General features: G+C 41.5%; 1 protein-coding gene across 2 annotated transcripts in view; it reads right to left on the bottom strand.

Moving 5' to 3' along the window:
• The window catches only part of HTR1F (5-hydroxytryptamine receptor 1F), a 108,274-nt gene that overhangs the window by 4,147 nt on the left and 78,633 nt on the right, over nucleotides 1–25,494 (bottom strand). The window contains exon 1 of one of the 2 annotated variants that reach the window (XM_064643189.1): nucleotides 8,944–9,232. The exons of the other annotated variant lie outside the window; for it this stretch is intronic. The gene's annotated coding sequence lies outside the window, so the exon portion shown is untranslated. Of the gene's footprint in view, nucleotides 1–8,943; nucleotides 9,233–25,494 lie in introns of those variants that run through there. 2 annotated transcript variants of the gene reach the window in all.

Below are 25,494 nucleotides of genomic sequence, written 5' to 3'. Positions count from 1 at the left end.
CTTAATCTGCAAGATCTCTTGAATTTTTTCATCTTAAAAGACTGTTGGCCCCCAACCTTACAAGAATTTCAGACTTATCATTAGAAATTATTCTGTCTGCAAACAGATTTTCCTGGCTAACACTATGTGGGATGCTCTGCTTTTAGGCTTGTACTGTTCACTCCACTAAGCAATGTAACAACTGTCAAAAACATTAATCCAGCAGGCATAATGCTTATTTTCTCTATGTAAACTTCTTTTTCCCCCCATCAGTACGTGAGTCATTCCTTATGTATAGATAAGCATGGGCTTTCTAAACTGGGTCATAGTTTTCAAGAGAAAACAGAAATGTGAAATGTTGTAGTACGAATAGAAGAAAAAAAAATTGCAGGTCGAAAGTGTCATTTTAGAGCTTCCTCTTCCTCAGCTCTAAAATGAAACAGCTAAACATATTCTAAAGCTTCAAACTGTTAACTCATTGTCTAACTGAAATATTATCCATAGGTTAGTCTTGAGAACATCTTTACTTTTCCTCAAGTTTTGCTATTCTGTGGCTGCTGCTGAAGAAAACTGCAAAACACTTGGGTGCCAGTTGTTCTGCTAACTACTCTCACTATGGAAACAGCCTAAAGCCTCTTATGACTCTGCTGGAAGAAAAAAGCAGGGAAATAGTGATGAAATACGTTCTTGACTATGTTCTGGGGATGAGCACCCTACTTTCTTACCAAGAAGAGTTTCTGAGCACTCTCTGGACAGCAGCTGAATTAGGAGTTTCCACCTTTTACTGTGAGTACAAACTCTGCTCTAAAGAGGATCAGATTTCATCCTCTTGTGAGTTCTGACCTGCAGTTTCTCGGGTGAGTGAGATCTACCTGATGAATCCCTAAGTGGGGTTTGCTCTGACAGATTTTGGAGTGTAGTGCGTGACTTGCACTTGTGTTGCCTTGGATGCCACATGTATGGAAATACGTGAAATAAGTGAATAATTTTTTTTTAGGAAGAATGGGTCTCATTAATATGACTAAAGCATTTTGATATTGTGCCGGAGTGGCTGGAAAGGCATCTCATATACTGTTTAAAACCTTAGACCCAGCTCACTAATTTGGTTTGATATTCTAACCTGGTCAATGCTTAATACACTATTGAGCTACTCAAAAAAGTTTTTAGCACTGCTTGTCCAACATTTCACTGAATGGAAGCACAAGGAGAGGAAATGTTATTTCATGTGCTGATGTTCACAAATGCTGAGCAGATTCTTGTCCTGTACATGAACTGATTACAATGTGAGTGTTCTTTCTGTGTTCCTTATTCTGAACTTGAAATATACTTTACACATGTAAAAATAGATCCTTCATCATGTCAGTGTCACCTTAAAACCTGAATCCACAATAATTGCTAGTTTGCAGGTATTTTTGTCTATAGTCAGTTGCTTTCTAGAGGAAGAATAGGTATAGATACAGTATTACCTGGTGAATGTTCCACCTCTGCTAAACAAATCATCTTTTTCGAGCTTGTGTAAACACATGGGAAAAAAAGTTTACTGGCAAAAACCAAGGCATCTGTTGATATCCAGTAGTTGATCATACATTAAAACAGTTACTCATTACGGTTAATTACCTTATAAATTTCCAACTCTTTGGATATTAGTCCTTAATTGCAAGCAAGAAAAAGCAATTTAGAGATAATGAAAGCTGATTAATGGCTTTTGAAGGATTATTCAGTTTGAGACCGTGGAGTAAGGAAAATAGCATGGGTAGGTTTGTAAAACTGCTGTGTAGGAATAAGTAAGTTTCCTTAGTGCTGCTGTGATTTGGAGGCCCTTTATAAGAACACAGTGACAGAAAAGTGCTTATTTGCCAAGTGCAGTGATTATGCTCCTCTGTGTGGCTTTAAGATTATCAGCTGGTGTGCTCAGCTTTCATTCAGGCTGCTGGCATGGCACAACAGGGGCATTGGAGACTCTCACACTGAGTTTTTTGTGGACTACTGTGAGATGGATAATTATGCTGGGGTCTCCTGTTCATGGGACACAACCTGTTCTTTATGGTATCTGTCTGGACAGAATGCTCTCCTGCTCCTGTGTGGAGAGTTAAGAGCCTCTGCTGTGCCAGCAGGTGTCCAGGGTGGTCCTCATGGGCTGCTGCAAACACCAGAGTGTGGCCCCATCCAAGGGAGACAGCAGTGACCATACTGATCTGCCCTCCATGGAAGTGCCTCCTTTTGAGGTTAAAGGGCCACTCAGTGGGCTGTGCTGCCAGTCACAAAATTTGGTGACTTTCCCTGTTCAAGTGGGATGGGGATCTTCTAACTGGTGGCAACCTGTTAGAAACTCTAGTGTTGGAAACATCCGTGCAAATTTATTGGGTGATCACTAACTAAAAGGATTGTTTTATAAATGTGTGGAGTTGACATGCTGACAGCATTTAAGGACTCCTGCCTTTCTCTCTCTCTTTTTATCACATCCAAGATGAACTAATTCTGGATTTTCTCTTGCTCAGTTGAACTCATTTCAGTCAGTTGCCATCACTGGCTTCTGCCCTCAGTAAGCAACTGACCCACTTCTAGGAGTGTGAAGGATAATCCTGTCAACATTGCACTGAATTAGGAGTTAGGAAAGCTGGCTTCTGCCCCGGAGCTGTAAGCTTTCCTTGTCAATTTTGGAGCAAATTCATTATGGTGCTTCTGTTAATTCTCTGTAAAATAGCTGCAGGAGTACTTCCCTGGTACTCTACTCTGTGTATTTGTATTGCTTTCTCTTGATAGTGTGAATTACCTCTTTTATGCACTTATTGCAGGGAAGATCTAATCTCAGGTCATACCCAAGGTGCTGTGGGCATCCTGGCATAGCTACACACTGTGTTTCCAGCTTGGACTTTGCTGTTATTCCTGTGAGACCACCAACCTCCTGCCTCACAGAGCAGGCACAGTCCCTCTGCCTTGCAGTGTGGTGTCTCCTTATGGCCACACACCTGACATAAGACTTTATCTAAATAAAGCATGGAAGACTTGGAGCTCTCTTCTCTGAGCGTTGAATTTACTTTGGTGAATGAAAACAAACTTGCAACCATGCTGAACTGGAGAGAAATCTGTATCTCAACAAGTATAGAATGGGTTTAGCAGTGACTATTTTCAGCATGCAACTATTTTCAAAAGAATTATTACAGTCCAGATGTTTTAAAGGCTACTTTTGTGGAACTGGCAACTCAGTGCCCCACTTGAAGGACTGAGCTGAATCTTTGAGTTATCTAAGATAACTCAAATTCCCTGGGAGTTGTTCTTGATGCAGTTGTAAGTGTTGCCTTTTTCTATTACCTTTTCAGTATGCAGCTGTTGTTGGAAAACTTTGGAAAGACTTGAAACTTCAACTGTATTATACTGTCCTGAATTTAAGATTGGTGAAAAAGACATCTTGTACTTTATCTTTGCTATTTATTTATTATTATTTATGGTTGCTGAACAAGAGCTCTGTAAACAAAGGAAGATAGCATGTCTATTCTCTTGGATACATGAACATTATTATTTTTAGGGAATAAGCCACTTCTACAAATCTCTTTTCCTTCCCTTCCAGATATGGCATGTTAGGGTGACCAGAATATAAGTACTTCCTTGTCTTTAAATGCACACATATATCATCCTACTGATCTTGCTCAGAAGGCATGGTGCAGCCTTATCACAAAAGTAAACACTGAATTTGTCTGGTGGCCACTCAAAGAAAACGGATGTTGTTGGTCCTCCTCGGTTCTGCCTGAGCATGTGTGTGTGTTATTAAGCCCATAACCACTCATTTGTGTCTGAGATTTACAAAACAGTAATAAGATTACTCCTGTTCAATAGCATTAGTGCGTCCTTCCACGTTTGGAAAACAGTACTACTCTCCCTTTTAGTAAACCTGAAAAACAACGTGAAATGCTGACAGCTGGAAAAACGTGGCTGGGAATGCCTTTGAGAAGGGCATTCATCAGCCTGCTGTTTGGGATTCTGAATTTAGACTGAATTTTGGGACCTGTTTTTATTTTTTTTTCTGTTTGCTTGGTTTGTTTGTGGTTTTGTTGTTTGTTTTTTTTGTTGTTGTTTTTGTCTTTGTTTGTTTGTTTGTTTGTCTTTAAAATATTGCTTTAAGCATTGGCAGTGGGAAAACTTGCCCATTAGGGTTTAAGTACTGCTTTTGAATAAGTTTTCTGAGTGCACTGTGAGGGGTGGGAGGTGGTGTTTGCTTGCTTTTTTTCATAGGTGTTCACTAGCAAAATCAGTCTTAATTAAAAAACAGTAACAGCACTCAGACAGCAAAATGGGCCACTGATTGAACTAAGGGTATTTAAATTGCTACAGGCAGCAATAACAGCCTTTGTGCATTAAGTAAACACAAAGCTGTGTCAGGGGCACAGAGACATCCTGCTCTGCTTGTTTTCAGCCATCCTGTTTTTATCACCTGTTTCTGTATGGGCTAACCAGATCCCCACTGAAGGTAAGGCTAAAATAACCATAGAAAGATTAAGCAGCTCTAAGTATCAGCCTTGCCTAGGAGCTGAAATTTCTTCTGAAGCTTTTATAAGCTTGTAAAAATCCTTCCTGATGTGACTGTGTGTCTTTAGATACTAACCATGTGATGTACTAATGACAAGTGGCTTAGTAATGATCCGTCATATTAAATATGAGGAGAGGGAAATGTTACTCCTTTGGATTAAACAAATCTGTTTAAGAAGGATGAGCTTGTACTAGGATCTGATAGGGGATGCACTTGGGGCTTGATCCCTAGTGCCCCAGCAGATGGAGCAGGAGTAGAGGGACATTTTCACTTGGTTCTTAGAGTCCTGTCCTTAAATTCTTTCCTCCCAATAACTCTTGCTAAGGCTCCTAAAGCTACAGTGCATCCCCCTGGGACAAGGCAGGCATAACCAGAAGGCTTGTGAGAGAAGTCACTTGCCAGCCCAAGGCTGCTGCAGCAAACTTGCCTTTCCTGGAACGCAAAGTAGCTGTCTGTCAGCAGATTGAAGCGCGAAGCAGAAATTACAAGGTTGCCAACTTTCCTTACCCGGTGTGCATTTCTGCATGCTTAAAACCCATTTTTTCTCCTCCTCTGCCCCCACCCTGTATCTGCAATTTAACTAGGAAGCTGAGTTCTTTCCAGTTCTTAATCTGTCAGCAAATATTTGCGTATGCATTGGATTCCCTCTTTGGGTGGTACTGTCTCAATCCATGGGACTGAGCACCTTCTGGACCTGAAGTGTGTTGGTAGCTGGAAGAATATCTCAAAAACTGTTTAGGTTTTGCTGTATGAGTCTCTACAGTCTGGAGTTATTTATAACCTCCACTTGTAAAAGGTCACAACAGACCCGTTTCTGGAAGCAGAGACCACAATTATAAAGTCATGAATGCATCAGTTGAACTAATACGAACTAAAGACAACGTGGAGTTCTGCCTCCCAAGCACCCCTCGGGAGAAGCACGGGCAAATAAACAAACTTTGCAGCATGCCCTGAGTATCAGTATAACACAGGAAGGAAACAAATCGGAGAGTCCTGGAGAACAGGTACCTCCAGGTCTGAGCACAGGCGCTCTGATTTCATACAGAACGGCAAAGACAAGTCCATTTCTGTGCCTTGAATGCAAGGCACAGAAGTTGCGTAGTAAACCTGTATTTGATGCTTTTCTTAGCTGTGTTACAGTCTTAAAAGTCCTTCTGTTGGCAAAACGATGTGCTGCAGTACATTTTGTGTCAGGCACAACAAAGATTATGCTTTCTTTAATTTTCTGGATGTCTCTTTCAATTGTTTCAGCCAACAGAAATAATCTGAAGTGGCTAAAATGACAAAGCCTGTTAGACTTAGCCCTGAAAGTCACCACCCCATATGTCTGCTCTGTCGTGTTATTGCTCCTGGAACCAAATCAACAGGAGGTAGGTAGTGCTTCCACTGAAACAGCTGAAATGCAAAGTCTGAAGGCTTTCCTGAGCTGCCAGGGAAGGTGAGTGAACTTGCCCTCTGCCACTGGGTGCTGAGAAGAGAGACGAATGCAGCAACTCCATCAGAACCAGAATGAAGGCAGAATTCTCTGGCAAAGGGGCAGAGTGAAGCACTGAAATAGCTCTGTCCTCATCTCCCTGCTGTAACTAACTCACCTTCATGCTTCCTGCTGTATGAACTGCAACGTGCTGGCTGCAACTGCTCTGACACATCTCCCTCCAGGAACCTTTGATCCTTGCTTCTTTACTCCATGAGCATTACCAAGTGCTCTGTGTTCTCCAGTCTGCAAAATACCAGACTCTTCAAGCCCAAACATGACAACCCCACAGAACAGGGATTCCTGTGCCTCTGTCACAGGGGGACAGCTCTTTGACTCTGGGACCTGGACAGGCTGGATAGGTGGGCCAAGACCAACGGTATGAGGTTCAACAAGACCAAGTGCCGGGTCCCACACTTTCGCCACAACAACCTCATGCAACACTACAGGCTGGGAGCAGAGTGGCTGGAAAGCTGCCTGGTGGAAAAGGACCCGGGGGTGCTGGTTGTCAGTAACTGAACATGAGCCAGCGTGTGCCAAGTTGGCCAAGAAGGCCAATGGCATCCTGGCCTGGATCAGCAATAGTGTGGCCAGCTGGATCAGGGCAGTGATTGTCCCTCTGTACTCAGCACTGGTGAGGCCACACCTCACGTGCTGTGTCCAGTTCCCTCACTCCAGGAAAGACATTGAGGTGCTGGAGTGGGTCCAGAGAAGGGCAATGGAGCTGGGGAAGGGTCTGGAGCCACAAGGCTGACGAGGAGCAGCTGAGGGAGCTGGGGGTGTTCAGCCTGGAAAAGGGGAGGCTCAGGGGAGACCTCATCACTCTCTACAACCCTCGGAAAGGAGGGTGTAGCCAGGTGGGGGTCAGTCTCTTCTCCCAAGCAACTCGCGATAGGACAACAGGACATAGTACTTAGCTGTGCCAAGAGAGGTTTAGTTGTACATTAGGAAGAATTTCTTCAGAGAAAGGGTGACTAGGTGTTGGAATGGGCTGCCCAGGGAGGTGGTAGAGTCCCCGTCCCCGGAGGTGTTTTAGGAAAGACTGGTAGTGCCATGGTCCGGTTGACCTGGTGGTGTTTGGTCACAGGTTGGATTTGATGATCTCAGAGGTCTTTTCCAACCTAACTGATCCTGTGACTTCAAACATGTCACTGCAGTTCCTGGGGAGGTACCACTTGAGCTGGCTTTAAACTCAGTCAGGTAACCATGAGCAGAGTGCTCAACAAAACCTGCTTGGGAAGCAGGGTTGCTGCATAGGTGGGGTCAGTCTGTGGTGCATTCCTTGATGCCCTTGTCATCTCTACTTGCCTCTGTTGGACTGCAGTGTAGTCACATGCTCTTGCCAAGCCTGCCTGGAGGATACTTCCCCTTCTTATTGTCACCATATCTGTAGCAACCACTGCGTTTGCTTACGTGGAAGAATCATGTTCAGAGAGTAATTCTGCATTCCTTGCTGCTTCTGGTGCTGAAGTTAAGGGTTTGGTTTTCTGTCTCCTTTTGTCTGTGTTTGCTCTTTATTTCATGTCCCTCTGCCATCTGTTTTAATCTAGCTGAGAGGGATAGGAGGGAGGCAAGCCAGCTTCTCAGCCAGCCCTCTGGAAGGGTGGAAGGAGGAGCAGCAAGAACAGCACAGTGCACGGGATGACGGGCTTACTTATATAGAACAGCAGGCATGCCTCCCAAATTCAGATTCAGTTCTTGTGTGACCAGAGAGGGAATGTGTTATGATTTGATGATTTTGGCTGGAGAAAGGGAAAACTTCATTTCCCTGTTCACAGTTCTCCTGAGGAGATAGCACTGATTTGTTTCTATAATTCATTAGATAAGAGGATTCAGCTTCTTGTCTTATTTGAGGTCGGTCTGAATCCCTAGTCCAGACGTCTCTGGATAACAGTGGTCTGGAGAGTTGCCTCTTATGTTGTATATGCTGTGGAAGAGCCCCAGAGGACCAGGCTCTGGACAACAGAGCCCATGGGAGCTGCTTCCTGCCATCACTTCTATTGCTGGTGTTTGGAGCTGTTCAAAAAAATATCTGTGAGAAGTAAAGCAGTATCTGGGTACCCCATAGCCTAGTATGAGCTCTACACTGAGCAAAACAGTACCTTCATGATGGCAAGTATTCTATACAGACAGACAAAATCCCATGTAACTGTGGCCAACACCCTGTCCTTGGAGGCACATGTCCCCCTGGATGGGTGCTCGGGGCCTGAACCCAAACCCTCCATATCATAAGTGGGCCACTCACTTCCTATACCCACTCTTTGGCATCTATCCTTTGTTCAGTTTGGATCTAACAGCCTGAAATGTTCCATTCAACCACAAATTTTCTGCATTAGGAAAAGATGTTTAAATTTTTTACTTTTGTTCTGTTGAAGAAAAAGCAAGGTTTTTGTTTGCTTTTATTTGGATTGGCAATGAATCAAAGAAGTGACTGTTCACCCATCTGTGTATATAATCTGCACAAGTAGTTTCACACTATGCAGGAATGGCTTTGCTTTCATGATTATAAACTAAATTTGTATAGGGAGTTAAAAATGCACAATGGTTTTTCTTGCATTTCAAAACACTGCCTTTTCAGGTAAGGGCTTAAAACCAGTGGGAACCAGAGAGCAGTACTGGAGCAAGGAGGTTGAGAGGCAGTTTTACTTCCTTTTGAACAGTCATAAAATGCAGCCTTGTTTCTCCCACTTCCCCCTCATCCTTACGCTTTGAGGCCATGTGTTTTTTGCCAGGCCTCTGAAAACCTGTGTGTGGAGCTGTAAGTCACAAACCTTTTTCACTGATACACCTACCTCAGAAACTCTTTTGCAAGGGGGAGGTCAACTTCAGTAACAAAACAATTGTTATTTTCAAATATGTGCCTGGAAAAGATCTCTATTTCAATCTACAACATAAGGAAACATAATTTTCAAACTATCACCTTGTCCAACAACAGGATATTGCAGTTTTTTTGCTGTGTGCTTACCAGGGCAGCTTTGAGGGAGAACTGAACTCAGGAGAGTTTGCTGGAAGAGGAGTGAAGGCAACGTGTCACTGCTCCTCCTCTGCAATAGGGGTTCTGTGTGACACAAGAACAAGTCTGTGGCTGATCATTTACAACTTGGAGAGATGGCAAAATTCGCATAATCTGCAATCTCATCTCTGCCTAGTTTTTGGAGACTGATGGTTTTTTAGATAGTATTTATCTTACTGCATACTTCCCAGAGTCTTTCTCTGTATTCTTTTCACTGTGTCATTTGTCTTTATTCTCATCCTCACCTGATCATCCTGTAGACTGAAGAATAACCCTATTAGATGGTAAATTCTGCACTGGGATTGCATTAATCAGCAGTTCTCTAACATTTTCATTTTCAGGATTAACTGAGACAATTCAGGCTATTTCCTCTGAAAAATGTGCAAATAGCCCTGGCCAAGAAGTACTTTAAGCAAAACAAACAACACAGTCTTTCAAATTGATGGGTTTGGAAGAGGGATGAACATTAGGAGCATCAACCTTTTAGAGGAAGTAGAAGTCAAAATGGCTTTTTCCAATCTCCTTGGGAAAGACAGAGAGGAAAGGATCTACATGCTTCCAGAAAAGCAGGAAGAACTTGTAGAAAGCTTTCTTAAAGTAAAGCATCCATGGGAGAGGATTTTGTTGTGAATGAATGTTTGTTTTTTATTTCCTTCAGACAATGCTTTTCTGTCAGAGGATGCCAGGCTGCCTTGCCTTTATGACTTCCACCAGTGAACAATGGTGGCTCCAGGGAGAGTTCTAGAGAGAGATCTTTCCAAAACTCAGATATTGTGCCTTCAGACTTAGGTCTATACTAAACAAGACATGTTTTCTGCTGTACTCTTCATGGATTGCCACAGTGCTGGTAGTAGAACACACAGAGCTATTCCTGTATGTACTTTCTCCTGCATGGAGGCAGAGCATTAACGTGGGCAGGTAACTGGTCAGACTCTCCACGAGCACCACAGGCTACCTAGGAAGATCTCACTTGCTACTTTCATGTGCTTTTCCACTTGTGTAGTGTAATTTTTGTTTGTTTGTTTGATTGATTTTTATTATTTTTAGGGATTTAAATCCTGGCATTGACACAACTGAATATTTTAGCCAGAAGAGTTATGTTCACTCCGTGAATTGGCTTAAGTGCTCGTGGCAAAAACCCCATTTTCTTCCAGGCCTGTATAAACCATCTGTGTCTTGAGATCTCGGTTGCAGCTATGCTGGCAAAACTTCTCTAGTGCAGATTGGGCTTCAGCTTTCCTCCTTTTCACAGTTTCAGACTGCTCTGCAGCTCTTGAGCATGCCTTTCTCTCTACTTCAGTTTCTTACTGCATGAATCCCCTGTAAAAGTACCAGTATTTGGAATAATACTGGAGAGAATTTGAGGCAGTGGAATGCCTAGGAAGGAAGGATGCTGGAGTACCCCCTGTATTGCACTTGCATGTGTCTATATCCTACAGTGCTGCTGAATATTGTTGAACTTATACAAATACAGCAATTTCTTTGAAAAACCAGGATGCACCAAATAGCACATCTGTGTGGTGTGGTGGGAGTCAGTGTCGTGGGATTTCTGAGTTTTCTGCCATGCTTCCTTGGATCAGTGTGTGCCTGCTGCAGTGGGGATGAGAGGGAGGTGAACTGGAGCAGCTGCCACCAGCCCAGACCAGCAGCTGGTCTGGAAATCACTTGGGCAGAGTCAGGACAGGGAGCCCAGTGAAATCCCTCAAGATCTCAGGGATCTCATTCTGGCAGAGGATGACAGTCTCTGTGGTCTGCTGGCACCACAGCTTGCTGAATAATTCCTGGTAACATTAAGCCTTGGGTATATTTTTAGGGGTACAAAACTTTCAAGAAAGCTGGTAGCAGCAGGATGGTGTGAAAAGTGTCCAAACACAGAAACAAGGATTTATCTTCCTTAGGAAGCTTCCCAGATCTGTCAGGTCTCCCGTTGCAGAGGCTGTGATTGCTAAATCAGCTCTTAAGCTCTCTTAACGCTTTGTGAACTCATTTTCATTCCTGATAGGAAAATAACAGACTGTCACACACCACGTTTTTGCTTTGCATAATTCCGATGTCGTTGTGACACTTGACACACAGCACAGATGACTGTGAATGGCTTCTTAAAATTTAAACAGATGATTCAGAATTAATTATGAAAAACAACCTTATTGTTGTCCCAGGAATTCGGTACAGAGAGTCATTGTCTAACTAGATTACCTAGTTTCCGTGGATCCCTAAAACTTCTCATTCATAAAACAGCTAAAGGATCTTGAATGATAATCCTAAGAAACTATTTCCAAACAAAATTTCAAAGATTTTTTACTGTTGCTGATTTTTTTTCCCCTTTGAGAATCTATCAATGTTGGCTTTCTAAGACCTTTTTTTTAAAACATAACTTTGTGATTATGAAAGCCTTCAGCACTGTAGAGAGGTTTAGGTACAACTTTATCCCAGGAATTTCTTGTAGGCAGCACTTCAGCTCTTGGTTTCCTGAGTAAGAAAATCATATGCAGTTTCAAAAGAGAACTGAGCACAGCTAACTTTTAGATTTAGATTATAATGCTAACATAAAGAGGAAATAATAATAGCAGCTGATTTCTCCTTAAGCTGTATGCTGAAAAAATGAAATTTGTCTTTTTATATGATAAGGATGTTTCTTTGTCATCTTGGTGCGTACTTGCAACATACTTCAATATATTTCATAATGACTGTTTAAAAAAAGCTGTTTGACAGCACTTGCACGTGGCAACACATAATATTGATTTGGTGGTGAAGAGAAGCATTAAACAGGCTGTGTCTAATTGCCCAAATCTGTAGAAGGCACATTGGTACTCTGAATGGCTTTTGGAGAGTTTAGAAGCCCTGCAGTGTATTCCCAGCACTTTCTATGGCCCCTGGAGTTTCTGAGAGAGATAAAGATTATGAGAATGTGCGTTCACATAATAACCCGGTAAAAAGCAAGAGTAAAGGACAGAGGCAAATGGTTAAAGTGCTTTAACCATTAAGATCTTCAGAGACTGGAAGAGGCCTGGAAAAATCAAAGGTGAGCCAATGCTCCTGTATGATCTGGCTTGTTTGGTGTGTATGGGAGCAACATTGTGCTTAGCACTGATGGAAATGCTGAATTCCTTTCCCTGGATTGCTTACAACCCAACTGTCACATTGGGAAACTGGAGGATTTCCCTGTGCACTATGGTAGGAGAAGCTATTTTTTTCTACCAGGAGATTGAAGTTATAATTTGGTCTTTTCCAAAGCTGTCTCCTAAACTGCCAATTTTAACCTCTGAAGCTGCTGAAACCTATGGAAAAAGGCTTCTGACATTTAACATCAATATACTCTTGACAAGTAATGAGAACTATAGCATAGGGTCTCATGTATGCCCTTGTGTAGGTACATGTGTACATATTGCATCATATTTTCCCCCATCATTTCTATATTTTCCATTTGAAGAAGTCATTATTGAAAACTACATTTCCTTAGTGTTCAAAATGCATCTTTGCTCTTTGAAGCTGAAGAATGTTATAATGTCAACTCTTCTGGAAAGCAGCAATGAACAGATTCAGGCATGTCTCTACATCTGTATAATCCCTTGGGTTTCTTTTTTTCATTTCAGTTTTCCCCATTTTTAGCCACTGTGTGATGTAATTATACCCTGCGATTCTTTTGGCTCTTTGTTTCTTGATTCACAATATTTAGGATGCAACTAGGTCATATATATCAAACATCCCCCCTTGGAAGCTCTATCTGTTTGTATGCTTTTAACTCTGGGATTTCAGGTTGAAAAGTTCCAACACCATTAGCTGCAGTTGCCAGGTCTGCTGTTACCTGACCTCTACTGCAACATTATTATCCTTTCTGATAATTCAAATGGATTGTTTTAGACCCAGGCAAGCAATCACAATATTTTCCACTTGCAAAGAATTTATTCCAGTTGCTTTGTGTTCTCTGTTTCTGATAAGGCCACCTAATGAAAAAAACAGAAATCATTAGGAGCTAATTTAGACCATGCAACAAACTTTATCCTAAAATCATAGAATCTGTTGTGTGGAAAATAACATTGTATTAAGATTGCCTTTCCACTTTTTCTTTTGATTACTCCAGCATGACCTGGTTTGACCACACTATTGACTGTCAGTATTCTCAATTCACTAGAAAGTATGCAGCACTGCATGGAAGAAGACCACAAAGACATAACCACTTATTCATCAACTAACCTAAATTCAAATTTAAATTTTAATTAAAAAAAAAAAAAAACAACCCCAAACCTATAACAAACAGCATAGGAGCTTTCAGAAAACTGGTGATTTGAGGTAGTGCTGTAGGAAGGAAAAATGTTCAAATGCACTGAAGTCCTTTCTTCCTTATTATTTTCAGCTAGTGCTGGGGAAAATGCTGCAGACCTTTAAATACCATGAAGGTTTCTTATATCTCAGTGGGAGATAAGATATAATGTGGAAAGCAAGTACAGAAGAACACTGAAGAAACAAGCAAAACAAAACCAATCCTGGCAATAAACCCAACCAAACAAAACCCGACAAAAAACCACCCCAACAAAACAACCCCCCCAAAATAAAATTTGACTACTCCTTATAATCACCAAATATGGCACAGGATCATTAGATTAACCTTTTGTTATGATGAAAAGCCTTGTGGCAAGATGCTTTTCAGCTGTATTTAATGGGATCAGTAGGTTTATGCTCCTTATTAGGTTGAAATGGATAAAGATTTTAATTTAGATAAGTGGGTACCTGACATGGTCTGTTGCTGGTTTGTTTTCATTTTGGTGTTGGTTTTTTTTTTTAATATAACTGCTGCTTTTATGTTGGCTTCTGACTTCTGTGATGATTAAGAGATAATTACTTTTCCTGCAGTGACAGTGTCGAAGTTGGATGGCAAGAAGGAATTATACTCCTTGTGTGGATGTTGCTCCTAGAGCAGCAAGAATGATGGAGCTGGTGTTCATGAGGGTAATGCTGGACAAAAGCAGCTGCCTCTGCCCAACACAGTGAGCTCAGCTGCTCTTTCTGCTGTTCTGCCTTTGCCTGATTTAGAGAACCGTGTCAAAGTGTGACTCTTCAGGCTCATGAAACACATGAATCTGTTTAAATGCTGGAGGTGGTTGTTCAGTTAGTTTTGGCTCAAGTATCGACTTCTCTTTCAGGAAGGTCCCTGTTGGATGCCAGAGCAGGGCAGTGCAAATCAAGCAAGTGTGCTGGCACCTTCACAGCCATTTAATTGCATCAAAGGTTGCTCAGGTGCCGTGGTGCAGAGTGCCAGTAGTGACCTCCCAGAAAGTCATGCTGCAGAAGAAGTCAGAAATAACAATGCTCATTGTTTACAGATGTTAGCACGGGCAAATGCTTGCACGTTGCTAGAGGTAGCTTTTTTAAAGACAAGTGATTATTAGAAGTTTGGCTCTCTGAAGCAAGCTTGCAGTGAAAAGCTGAAGCCTCAGGGAACTGCTGTTAGCAGCGCTGTGTTGGGGGACACAGCAGGTCCTTCTTTCTTCTTCTCTCATCCCCTCCTGTTCAGATAATGAAACGCAACGAAAAGGGGGTTTGTTCATCAGACACATCAGATGCTTTGAACACAGCCCTTTATCCCCAGAAATTTCCTTACAGCTAGAAAAACAGATGCACTCCAGCCAGGGCCCTTGCCCTGTGCCACTGACAGTACCATACAGGTTTTTCTATGCCTGGCTGAACACTTGCCAGATCAAGGCTTAGGCTCTGTAAGCCTCAACAGGCTTTAAGATAAGAACTGTTTGACTGTTACTTAATAATGCATTTTTTTCCCACCCTAATGTAATCAAGAATCTTTTACTGCTGTGACAGTCATTATAGAATATCCAGGAGGAGAATATTGATCAGTCTACAAGAAGCTGGTGTCTTAGGGGCTCTTCTTTGGCTCACATGTAAGAGTAGAGAAGAGGTACTCGTGACCTTTTATTCAACTGCTGTGAGTGTTTCCTTGTTTTTGTGTGGGTGAGAAGCATGCCAGAGAAGGAAGCTGGGCTGCATTGTGCTCACAGAAGTCTGCAGTGTAATTGTTGAGAAGAGACATCCCTTTAGGAAACTGGTAGCAGGAGGCTCTTGATTTGCTTGACCCTGTGGCACGACAAAGTTATTTTCCACTCTGAAACTGAAGCGAGTATTTGGATTTTCGACTGCAACTGTGCCTGCTGCTTTCATCTTATAAGAACAATAATAATAACAGCGATTATTTCTTCAGGCTTCTCCATCTGCTTGTGTTGTTCGTACTGGCTGCGTTGCAGGATGCTGAGAAAAATGGTGTTATAGATTGCAATGGCTTATATGTGGGAATAGGTCTTTTTAATATTCTCAGTTTGCCACGGATGGCGATTACTGCACTTGCACTTTGAAAGCAGTTATGTAAAAGCAGCAAAAGGTGTGTCGTAGGAAAGGCAATTGACTTTGAAAAGTTTTCCTAAGCTGTGTTATTAAGTATTTATCTGTGCGGTCTCAGAGCAGGTAGTCAAAAAAGTAACTGCCTTCAAGAATGTCACAAATGTTGCTTGGGACCCCTGGGAGAGCATATTTGGATCATTTATCTATCAAAACAAGAGACTGATGAGCACAGGAACTTTCTTCTGACTAGAGTAAAAATGTCAGTCTGAGCAATTCTTGATGCTTCAAGCTCTTGCTTTTCATTTAGGAGTCTGCTGCCGTTTGACCAGAACATTAAAGGCATGTCCAAATCTTGTGTCCTGTTCAATCAGGACATTTTTCTTCCTATATGTATCCTAATGGACAGATTCTAGAGAATTAATTACCAACTCAGCTAGCAGGGGGTGAGGAATCCACATGCCTTCTTCTGGACCTAGTTTTGTGTGGTTAGAAATTACGTTTTATTGGCTATAAAGAAGCTTTTAGTGCTAATAGTGTAATCATATAGGAGAGTTATTTGAAAAGACAACAACCAAGACTGCCTATATTTATTAGCTTTAGCCAAAAGGCATTGATTCAACTACTTGCTTTTCCTAAAGCTCTGTTTATGATCAGAGAAAAGCTCATAAAGGTCTCCTGTTCTCCATGAAACAGGATAAAGAACCTCATGTACCAATTGCTTGAGAAAACCTTTTAACATCTAGGCCAAATTCTGCATATCTTTAAAGAACATTTCATCTTGCTTAAATATTTAAATCACATGAATCTCAGCCTTAAGAAATAAGTCATTCTTAAGTATCTAAAATTGTACTGATTTAAAAGAATTAAGTATAATTTAATAGTATTTCCTTTATCCTACTATATTGCAAAAAGTGTGTCAGGGACTATATTTATCTGTTCAATTGTATTTTCAATTTTTAGGCTTAAAGGTGCCCCTGTTCCTTTAGGCACTGCTGCAATCTTCCTACCTGTACACATGGAGTTAATGAAATAAACCTTCTCTATAGAGGAAATGTGTGGAAATGTAATGGGCATCTAGGATGCTAAAAAGCTAGTTAATGGTAAGCCAGTTGTCTCAAGAATGACATACTGGTTTTAGTGGTACTTTGCATTTAATTTTTATTTTTTTTTTTAAATCTTGAAGCAATTATGATTTCACCCAAGTGTGGAACTGTAGATGAGTTTTTGAAGGTGCAAGCAAGAGTCAGGGTGCAATTACTTTATGTAATTGCTATCTGTTCAGGCAGTTGGAAAATGCCTGCTCTCCTAAAGCATTGGTGCTTGGGAGCCTTGATGGATGTGCAGGGGTGAGTTGAAATCAAATGCTGGACCTGTTAATCGATCCATTACAATCACCCTGCCAAAAGGTGTTTCCTCCCAGGAGATGCCATCTAAGTGCTTTAAACTTCTAAGACTGTGGATTCAGACGTGGCAAATCAAAACCTCCATCATGGCTTGTGTTAGGCTGCAGTAATTTTCTTACTTGCTAGCCAACGAGAGAACGGAGTATAAGTAACTTTAAGACAATTTAGCTGGTCAGCAGCTGTAAACTTCTCTCCAAGTAAAGCTAGAGGAAAAATTCTTTGCCTAAGTACTCCTTGATGTGTTTCAGGATGATAAGACAGAAGGAGGTCCTTGGGTTTTCTTGTAGCCAAGGCAGAGGTACAGGTTGAAGATCTCTTACATAAAAAAAGATGTAGATCAAGGATGTATCCATGAAGAATAATTTTTGTAGTATTTCTCTTCAAGTCCTATTTTCTCTAGTAAGAAAATTATTTTTTCCACAAACTAGAGTTTGGCTTAAAAGAACTGTGCTTCAAAAGTCCACACTCTCCTCCCTTTCAAGTGAACTTGGTGCTTAACTTGAAAGTTGATCCCTTTTCCATTTCAGATGGCTGAAGTGTGACACACATTCGATTTCAGTGCTGTTGGCTAGAGGTATTGTTTGAAAGCAGTGGGACCAGAAAAGAGCTTTTCTGCCAAGGATGGCAGGTGACCCAATGCCAGATGAGGCATCACTAGTGTTGTTCTGGGGCAGATTATCATTGGCACATGCTTGCATAGGGGCCACAAAGGGATCTGGCATTATCCTCAGTGCACTTGGCACCTCAGGAAGAAAACTATGCACATGAAGTTCAGGAAGGACAGTTGGAGCAATCTGTGTGGTTGGTAGGCTGTCTTAAAGCACATTTAATATTGTCATCTTCCTCTCTTAGGCTGAGCTTTATCTCTGTGCTTTACACTGAGTAAGCTTTTCTTTCTTGGCAGAAGCTAGCTGAAGGATTAAAAGTAACAGAATTTTTTTTCTGTGGGAGTAAGCTCCTGATAGTGGGGAAAGGTTCAGAGTTAATGTTCATTGTTACACAATGGTACCTTTCTCAAGTGTATGGACAAAATAAAACCTAGCTAGGTCTGTCTTTGAACTAATGACACTAAATACAATGGACTTGGGAAGTGGGAAAGTCAGCTGGTTCCCAAAGCAACCTCTCTGTGTTCCCTCTGGGAAACTGCCACTTAAAAAGCTGGAGAGAAATGGCCCCAGCAGACACCCATGTTATAAATCCCAAAGGGGCAAGCTTGAGGTGGCACCCTATCTCCTGGTCTGTACTGGTCAAAAGGATTAAATGTAATCACTCAGGAGGTGGGTGGGAGTGACAGCTGCCTCTTGCACCTCCAGCATGGCTGGAGGTGATGTTTGTCTTCCCATTGCCTCTTCATCTGTCAACTGTGACTCAAAAGCCCCATGGGGAAGCTGAGAAGCTTTGCTCACAGGAGGGCCTTCTGCTGTGTTCAAAATTAAAAAAGTACCACGCTGGAGCGTTAGAGAGCAAGCTGGAAGTAAATTAAGACAAATCAATTAGCTACAAGTGCTATTCAGAGAGTGTTTTGGATTGAAATAGGCACCTAAGACCATGAAGTATTCTGTCAAATTACTAAACATACGGGTGAAAAATGGAGTAAGTCCATTTTAGTACACATGTTCAGCCATGTTAATTAGAGCAAACTGATGATTCCCTTCATCTGGGAAATGTTAAGTCTGTACACTCAAAAGAAGGGCAGCTCTTCAGAAGGCAAACTCTCTGGCATGTTATTGTGTACAGGTTCCCCTCATGACTGTGTAAGACTTTACTACCCATGTGTTGTGCTCTGCGTTGGGAGCACTGGGGGAAAATAACATTCTAAAGCACAAATGGTGGAATTTAATTCACTAAATGCAGACATCTAATCCTTAACTGTCCCCCTATGCAGGGAATCATCTCTAGGGCACAGCTATTCTCGTCCTGATGTAGTTGTTTCAGTTGAGTCAGATGAATTATGCCTGGAGGAGCTTATTTCTCCCCACTGATTATAAAGGGAGCCTAAGAAGACTATCTCAGATATAGAAGTCTGCAGCATGGACCTTTTGGAGCTAAAGGAAGTGAATCCTGCCTGAGATATTAATGATAGAAAGTTGACAGATTTCCAAGCAGAACATTTATCATGTCCACAGGGGTGTTACATGGTGGTCCAAAAGCCATGGGAATGTGAGAGCTGCAGTGGCTCATCAGTGAGGATAACCAACATGTAAGGATGCTTGTAGTAATGTCAACATTGACATCACTTCTCTTGGGGAATTATCTCATAGGGGTTCACCAGCTGTCCTTATACCCTTGTAAAAAGGAACTCGGTGGAGAAGCAATAGGGAACTTGGGCTTCATCTCATTTTAGCCTGTGTAACTCTTTACTTATTAGGTAGGTGCTTTCCTGTAATAGTTTTGGCACTAAAGCTTTCCTTTTTCCTTCTTTCTTCTCGTTGGAAAATATTATATGGTGCCACTCGGATTTTATCCTATGGGTAATCATCAGTTTCTCATACATGAGAATATGGAAACATCAAATGTAGGTAGTGGCCTGATTTATGGAACTAAAGAGCTTTTAGTGAGTCTGCAACAATATAATTAAAATCTCAAAGAATTGTTATATTTTTAAAACGTAACATGGATATTGGGATGTGTTCAGGGCCCGTGTTTAACACTGCAGAAGCTGGCTGTTTTCCTATATTAAACTATAGAAGCATTTCTAACTTCAAGGACATGGAATTGCAAGCTGCTAAATATCTATTTTTTTAAAAACCAATATGTGCCTCACTAAAGACAATGAATTGTGACTGCCATCTCATCTTGTGCAAAGAACAATAAGTCTTAGAAGGCAGAAGCTTTAAAGATTGGTAGCTTAATTAGAAAGTGCCCTAATGAAAAGTCTCAGCATTTTAATAAATTTCCTCCAGGATGAAAGAAGTTTTCTCTCACAGGAAATTGCAGCAGATGTGTGAATATTTGGGATCACTGGGGAGACCTTGGCATTTGAAGGAGAGAACTTTCAATGTGAAGCATTTGCTTGTAGTTTTGAAGTACGTGTCTGTGTGTAAACACTGTATGTGTATATAACATTGTAGAATGTGTATAAACGCGCACATACACACACAAAGAACCCCAAACCAAAGCAGACACCCCAAAAGAAAGGAATAAGCACCTCCCCTGGTAGCACTGGGTGGGAGGGGAAGAGCGGCATAGGGTGGTAGCAGAAGTTGTCGGGGTTTATGAGGAAACGGCGTAGCCTGAAAGGGACACCTGGCACCAAAGATGGAACTCCTGCTGCCAGGGCTGCATCAAAAATCACCCTTTCCTACCTCCTGCATTGGCTGGTGGGACTTGTGAGAGTTCAGTGCACACCGTGGGCCCTTGACAAAGCAAAAGCTGGCAGAGATGGAGGGGAGTGATCAATCTCCTCCCAGCTGCTGTTCTGTGGTCCTCTTGGACACCGTGGCTTGGTGTTCCCAGCCTGCCCTGGGCTGGGTGAGGTGCAGCAGGGAGGCACCTGTTCCTCCTGCACTGCAGGCACCACCCTCTCCTCCCACACTTCCCAGGACAGCGTTTCATGTCGGGAAGGAATAACAAGGCAGGCTCAGAGTTACCCTCACCCTGAGAGTTTTGGTTACCTCACTCTCCCCCTACTGATGCTATTTGGAGTCATTTCCAATAACTCTCACATCCTTCCTCCTAAGTGATTCACGAATTACTTGGAAAAACTCCTTTGGGCCATTATTTTAAAATGGCAGCTCTGAAGTGATGCCACCATAGGAAGCTGGTACACAGTGTCTTCCACTCTATGACCTGGCTGATCTAATATGCTGGTGCTTGCAATAGGCTTCAAGGGATTTTGCTACTAAATCTGTATTTGAAGTCATGTTTGTTGTTAGAAGTTTTTGTAATTGAACAATTATGGAGAGCTACTTTTGGTAATGCATGCTGCTAAGACTGGCTTCCCAGTCGTTTCAGATCACTTAAGACCAATTTTCTTAAATCAGTGTAAAATTTATTAAGTCAAACAATGTTTTGCATAAGTTTATCCCTCAGTTCAGCCAGAAATATTTTATAACTTTCTCTGCAGGAAATGTCCAATTGGCTTGTTTAAGGCTTCTTGCCAGATTCAAGATTGCATTAACTCTTTTACCAGAGTAGCGGGGGATTGTTGAAGAAACACCTGCTTCAGAAAGGCTTATCAAATTTTTACCCCCCGTCATCAGATTAGTGTTTTCTTGCTCATTCAGTTGTGCTGCCTGAGAATTTACTGCAGTTTTCTGGCACGTTCCTTTGACCTGAAGATTGGGATTTAAAGGTTACAACTACTGGGCTAATAGGAAGCATTGTTTCCGTAGGAGAGGCATAAATATTTCCTGCATCATAGCAGTTTTGATAAGCCTGGCAAGCAAAAGACTTCTCTCCATTATCAAGTAGTGCAGTGAATGCTTCTGTTTGATAAGAATCCTCAAACTGCTGCTTCAAACGTCTTCAAGCCCCTCCATTGCAATGATGGCATTGAGTATGGGGAAGGAGAACTTTGGGAGTTACTGTGCAGTTATTCTGTGTTTAGAAAGGATGGCTGGCAGGGATGTCTGAGACTTGTGCATCCAGAAACAGAGGAAGTTTCCCATTTTACAGCATCACTGTCCACCCCACTGTACCTGAGGACTGGCCTCTGTTTGGCCTTCCTCAAACTGATTAGTTCATTCGAGATGCTCCCAGAGTTGCCTGCCCTCAGGAGCCAACAATTAAGTGGGTTATCTCAAACAACGTCAGGGTTGTCATGCTAATTCTCCTTAGCTCATATATATATTTATATAAATATATGAGAATATATTTATATATATTTAAAAAAACCCTTGTCATATTAATTTTCTGTGAATTCCCTGCTGATTTTGAAAGTTACAGGATGATGAAGGTCCTCTCCAGACCTTGTTTTCCTTGGAGAAAGGTCCAAGTCTTTAGAATCCCATCTGGGATATTACAGTGCAGCAGAGATGAGCAACAATTTCTGCAATAATCATTTCAGTTCTGCAATAATGACATTAGTTCATTAATAGAATATCAATTCTCTCTTTTGAATCATATAAAACTCATTTGTACAAGAAAGCTGATTAGCATAATGCTGGAGCATGAAGCAGTAACAGCACAACAACAAATGTTTTATGCATGTTCTTAATAATGCCTTTTTGTAATAAATATATAGTTATTTTTAGAGCAGCAATTACAAGACTCATTCCTTTAATTTTTGTGGGAGGTGCTAAAATATAAACAATTTCATTGATAAAATGATATAACCTTGCATACAGCTGATGCTAAATGATTGGGGAAAGGGAGATTATTTGAAAGATCTTGTGTGTGTATATATAAAGTGATCCTTAAGGACAAATAAGGAGAGAAATTTGCTAAGCAAGCATGTTTCACTTGGCTTGATGATTTTATTTAATTTGCTGGACTAATGGTTTAGGCGATCCATTAGGTATCTAATGGAAATGTTTAAAACAACTATTTTTAAATGACATTATCAGTAATAAGCCAAATGAGTCAAGTACAAATACAGTATGCAAAGCTGATAATAGAGTTCACGTGCTAATTGATTATAGGCACATTTTCTGTAGCTGGAGTGCATTTGTTGAAGACTGAGAGTTCCCATCCTGACTGCAGAGAGTTGTAGTAGCAGGATGAGATATATATGGGCCCACTTGCAATACACAAGTGCTGATTCTGCATCTTGAAAAAGTCAGCGTGCTTAGGACTGAGAAGAAATTTTACCTGGTAAGGACTATCAATTTCTGCTCAGCATCATTTTGTTCCAGACTCCTCTCACTAATGATTTAGGGTGGCTGGGACAGGGAAGCAAGCGAGGAAAAGCAAATCCCATCCCAAGGAATGTTTATGTTTAGAGCAGGTCAGTGCAGTATTTCTCAATCTGAGCCCACTCGCACTATTCAGAACTTGAACAAAAGGAAAGGGAAATAAGGTAGAACTTGCTCATTCTTTGAAGGATTTGCAGAAGTTCCTTAACAGAAGAAATTACGTATTTTGTGTTTTGAACGAAGCATAAAGAAATGTGGGGGTTGTGACTGACAGGTTTCAGTCTTGAAAACAGTAAAAGTTTGAACATCTTTCAAAAAAGACCTTGAAAGTAAAAATGGTTGAATCATGCTGTTTGCCTGCCTTTTCCATGAGAGCCAGTTTGAGGTGCAGAATGAGTTGTAGCTGTTTATTGTCCTTTTCAAAGGGGAACGACGTATATGCACATAAGGCTTTAAACACTTTTCTCTCTCCAGGGATAATAAGGTGGTCATTTTGGGAAGTAAAGAGACTTTTTCAGATCTCTTCCTTCTTCAGAGAACTACTTTACTCATTAAAAGTAACCATCAACGTTTCTTCCTCAGAAAATTCGAGCAGCTTTGCTCTGCGTTCAGATCATGGCAGTCTCAGCAAGCTGAGAGGTGCAAATGTGGAAGCCTGAAGGATGAAGGCCAGTCTCCCAGTGGATGCTCCTGTTGTGTATTTCTTCTCCAGCCCCTCTTACTTGTCAGAATGCAGATCTCATACAGCAGTTTCTTCTATGTTATACGAGGTGCATTAAAGAGAAGCGTTTAGAAGAATGAGAACGATGCCTTTTCTGCAGGCCTCTGGGGTAAAAGCATGATTCAGAAATGGGCAAGCTGCTTATGGCACCACAGAACAGGCTCAGGTCTCCTCTGAAGTGTGGGAGAAAGTGTGACTAATGCTGCCTCCAGGCTGAAGGGGAGGAACTGAGCTGGACTGGGTAGGCAGAGCACCACTGGGCTGCATCTGTCAGGGCAGGGGCGACACAACAGCTGTGCTGGGATGAGCCACAGAATTCCTGCCTCCACACAGCTGGTGGTAGCACTTGCCCTGGCCACGGTGACCGTGTTGGCTTCTGGCAGAGATAAGCTGGACATCCCTGGCAGGCTGGTGCCCTAGGGAAATGGGAATACTTAAAGTTGTGCCTTGCTGTGGGTGTGTAGGAGAGGGAGGAAGAATAACGCAGATCTCTTGGCAGCTTTAGTGACTAAATGGCCAAGCAGCCAACAAAGTCCATGGAGCTCAACTGAGAAGTGTTGTCTTCCTATCTTGGCCATAAAGAGTTGGGTGAACGGAAGGATAAGATACTACTGAGGAAATGGAAAATGTAGAAGGTGATGAGTGCCTCTTGTTCATCTATCTTCTGAAATGTGATGAGACAGTTGCCATAGCAATGCTATTCTCTGCTTGATACAATGGGTACCAGTTCCAGGAAGCCACTGACAGTTGTCACAAATACCTTTACATAAATTTAAATATTTCAGAGTAACGTAAGGGAAAGTATGTCCCTGTGTCTTCTTATGGAAGATCAGATCCTTTTACTAGAAGGGGAATACGACTGAGCTCTGCATCAGCTGCTACATATGGTCTTCAAAGTTAATTAAACTGCAGTTTGGTTTAGTTGTAAACAAAAGACAGCACATGTTTTCCAGAAAAAAATTAACTTCCATTTAAGACCGTTTTGATAGATCAGATTTTGCAACAACTATCTTGATTTATACTACCAGACTATAAATTTGCACAAATAAATTTGTTTCAGAAGACAGTTTTGGCTGTTTGAAACAATGTACCCTCTGAGAATGAAATGCTCAGTAAGAAACAGTTTTCAGCTGTAAATAGTCTAGGATATTCAAACCACCATGAATACATTTAGTAAGTGTACTATGAAAGGTCAGTTAGCAAGAAAAAGGCTTCTTAATTCTTATTGTGGCCAATAGTTCATTATCCCAGTTGTGTGCTCCGGTATGGCAGGAGGTAATAGCAGAATGACTTCTACCAAGCAGCCTATTGAAACAACATTTAAGAAAATGAAAGCTCTGAAAGTATTTTTCAGATGAAAGAGGCAATTCATGGATACATTAGTACCTCATGCTATTTATAAAATTTTGGCAGTCAGGCATTATGCTTATATAAATTTGTTTCTTTTATTCTGAGATGAAAGGATATGAAAATTAAATTATGTGAGCAAATCCCTTTATGGAAGACTAGATTCTGCTGCAAATGAAGAATAGGGCCAATATTTTTTTCGTTTTGTTGTTGTGTTTATTTATTTATTTATTTATTTTGTTTAGTTTTGTTTTGTTTTTTTTTCTTCTCAGATCTTTCTAGAACGGAACAGCATCCTTAAACAGCTTTAAAGTCTTTTAAAAACTGAGACTGACTTAAAAAAAAAAAAAAGTCGAGAGACTTGTTGGCAGTAGTAATTCATTGTGAAATTTATCTGTCCAGGTGAATGCGTTATGTACCCTACAGATGGAGTGCTTACTAAAGAATCGCAGTTGGAGGAGTCTTAATTTGCTTCCTCTGTCCTGCCCTTTTAGTCTAAAAGGACTGCTCTGGCCCATCATGCCTTAAAAATTGAGAGCAGGTTAGCTGCTGGCTAGTATATTAATTAATGGCAAGACTAAGTCTATGTGAGAGTCTAGTTCAGAGATTGTGTTTCCTTTTCCTTTCCATGGAGTGTGCTCAACACTGTAAATTACCAAAATATCCAGTGCTGCTCTGATGGGGAAGAATGAGCTTAACAGCAAGGCAGCACCCAACTCCCCCCTCAGGGCACAGCAATCTAACACTTGACTTGCTCCAAGGCCTCTATGGATCCAGCAGGTGAGCATCACAACCTTTATCTCAGACTCTATGCCTTCTGTGTGTCCTGCCTGGCAGGGTTTCAATTCAGTCCTGCTCTGCTCTGCCTGTTTATTAATTCTTACTGTGC

This window comes from Pseudopipra pipra, chromosome 2, assembly GCF_036250125.1.
Source record: "Pseudopipra pipra isolate bDixPip1 chromosome 2, bDixPip1.hap1, whole genome shotgun sequence".
NCBI lineage: Eukaryota > Metazoa > Chordata > Aves > Passeriformes > Pipridae > Pseudopipra > Pseudopipra pipra.
This window is presented reverse-complemented; position numbering and strand designations above follow the sequence as displayed.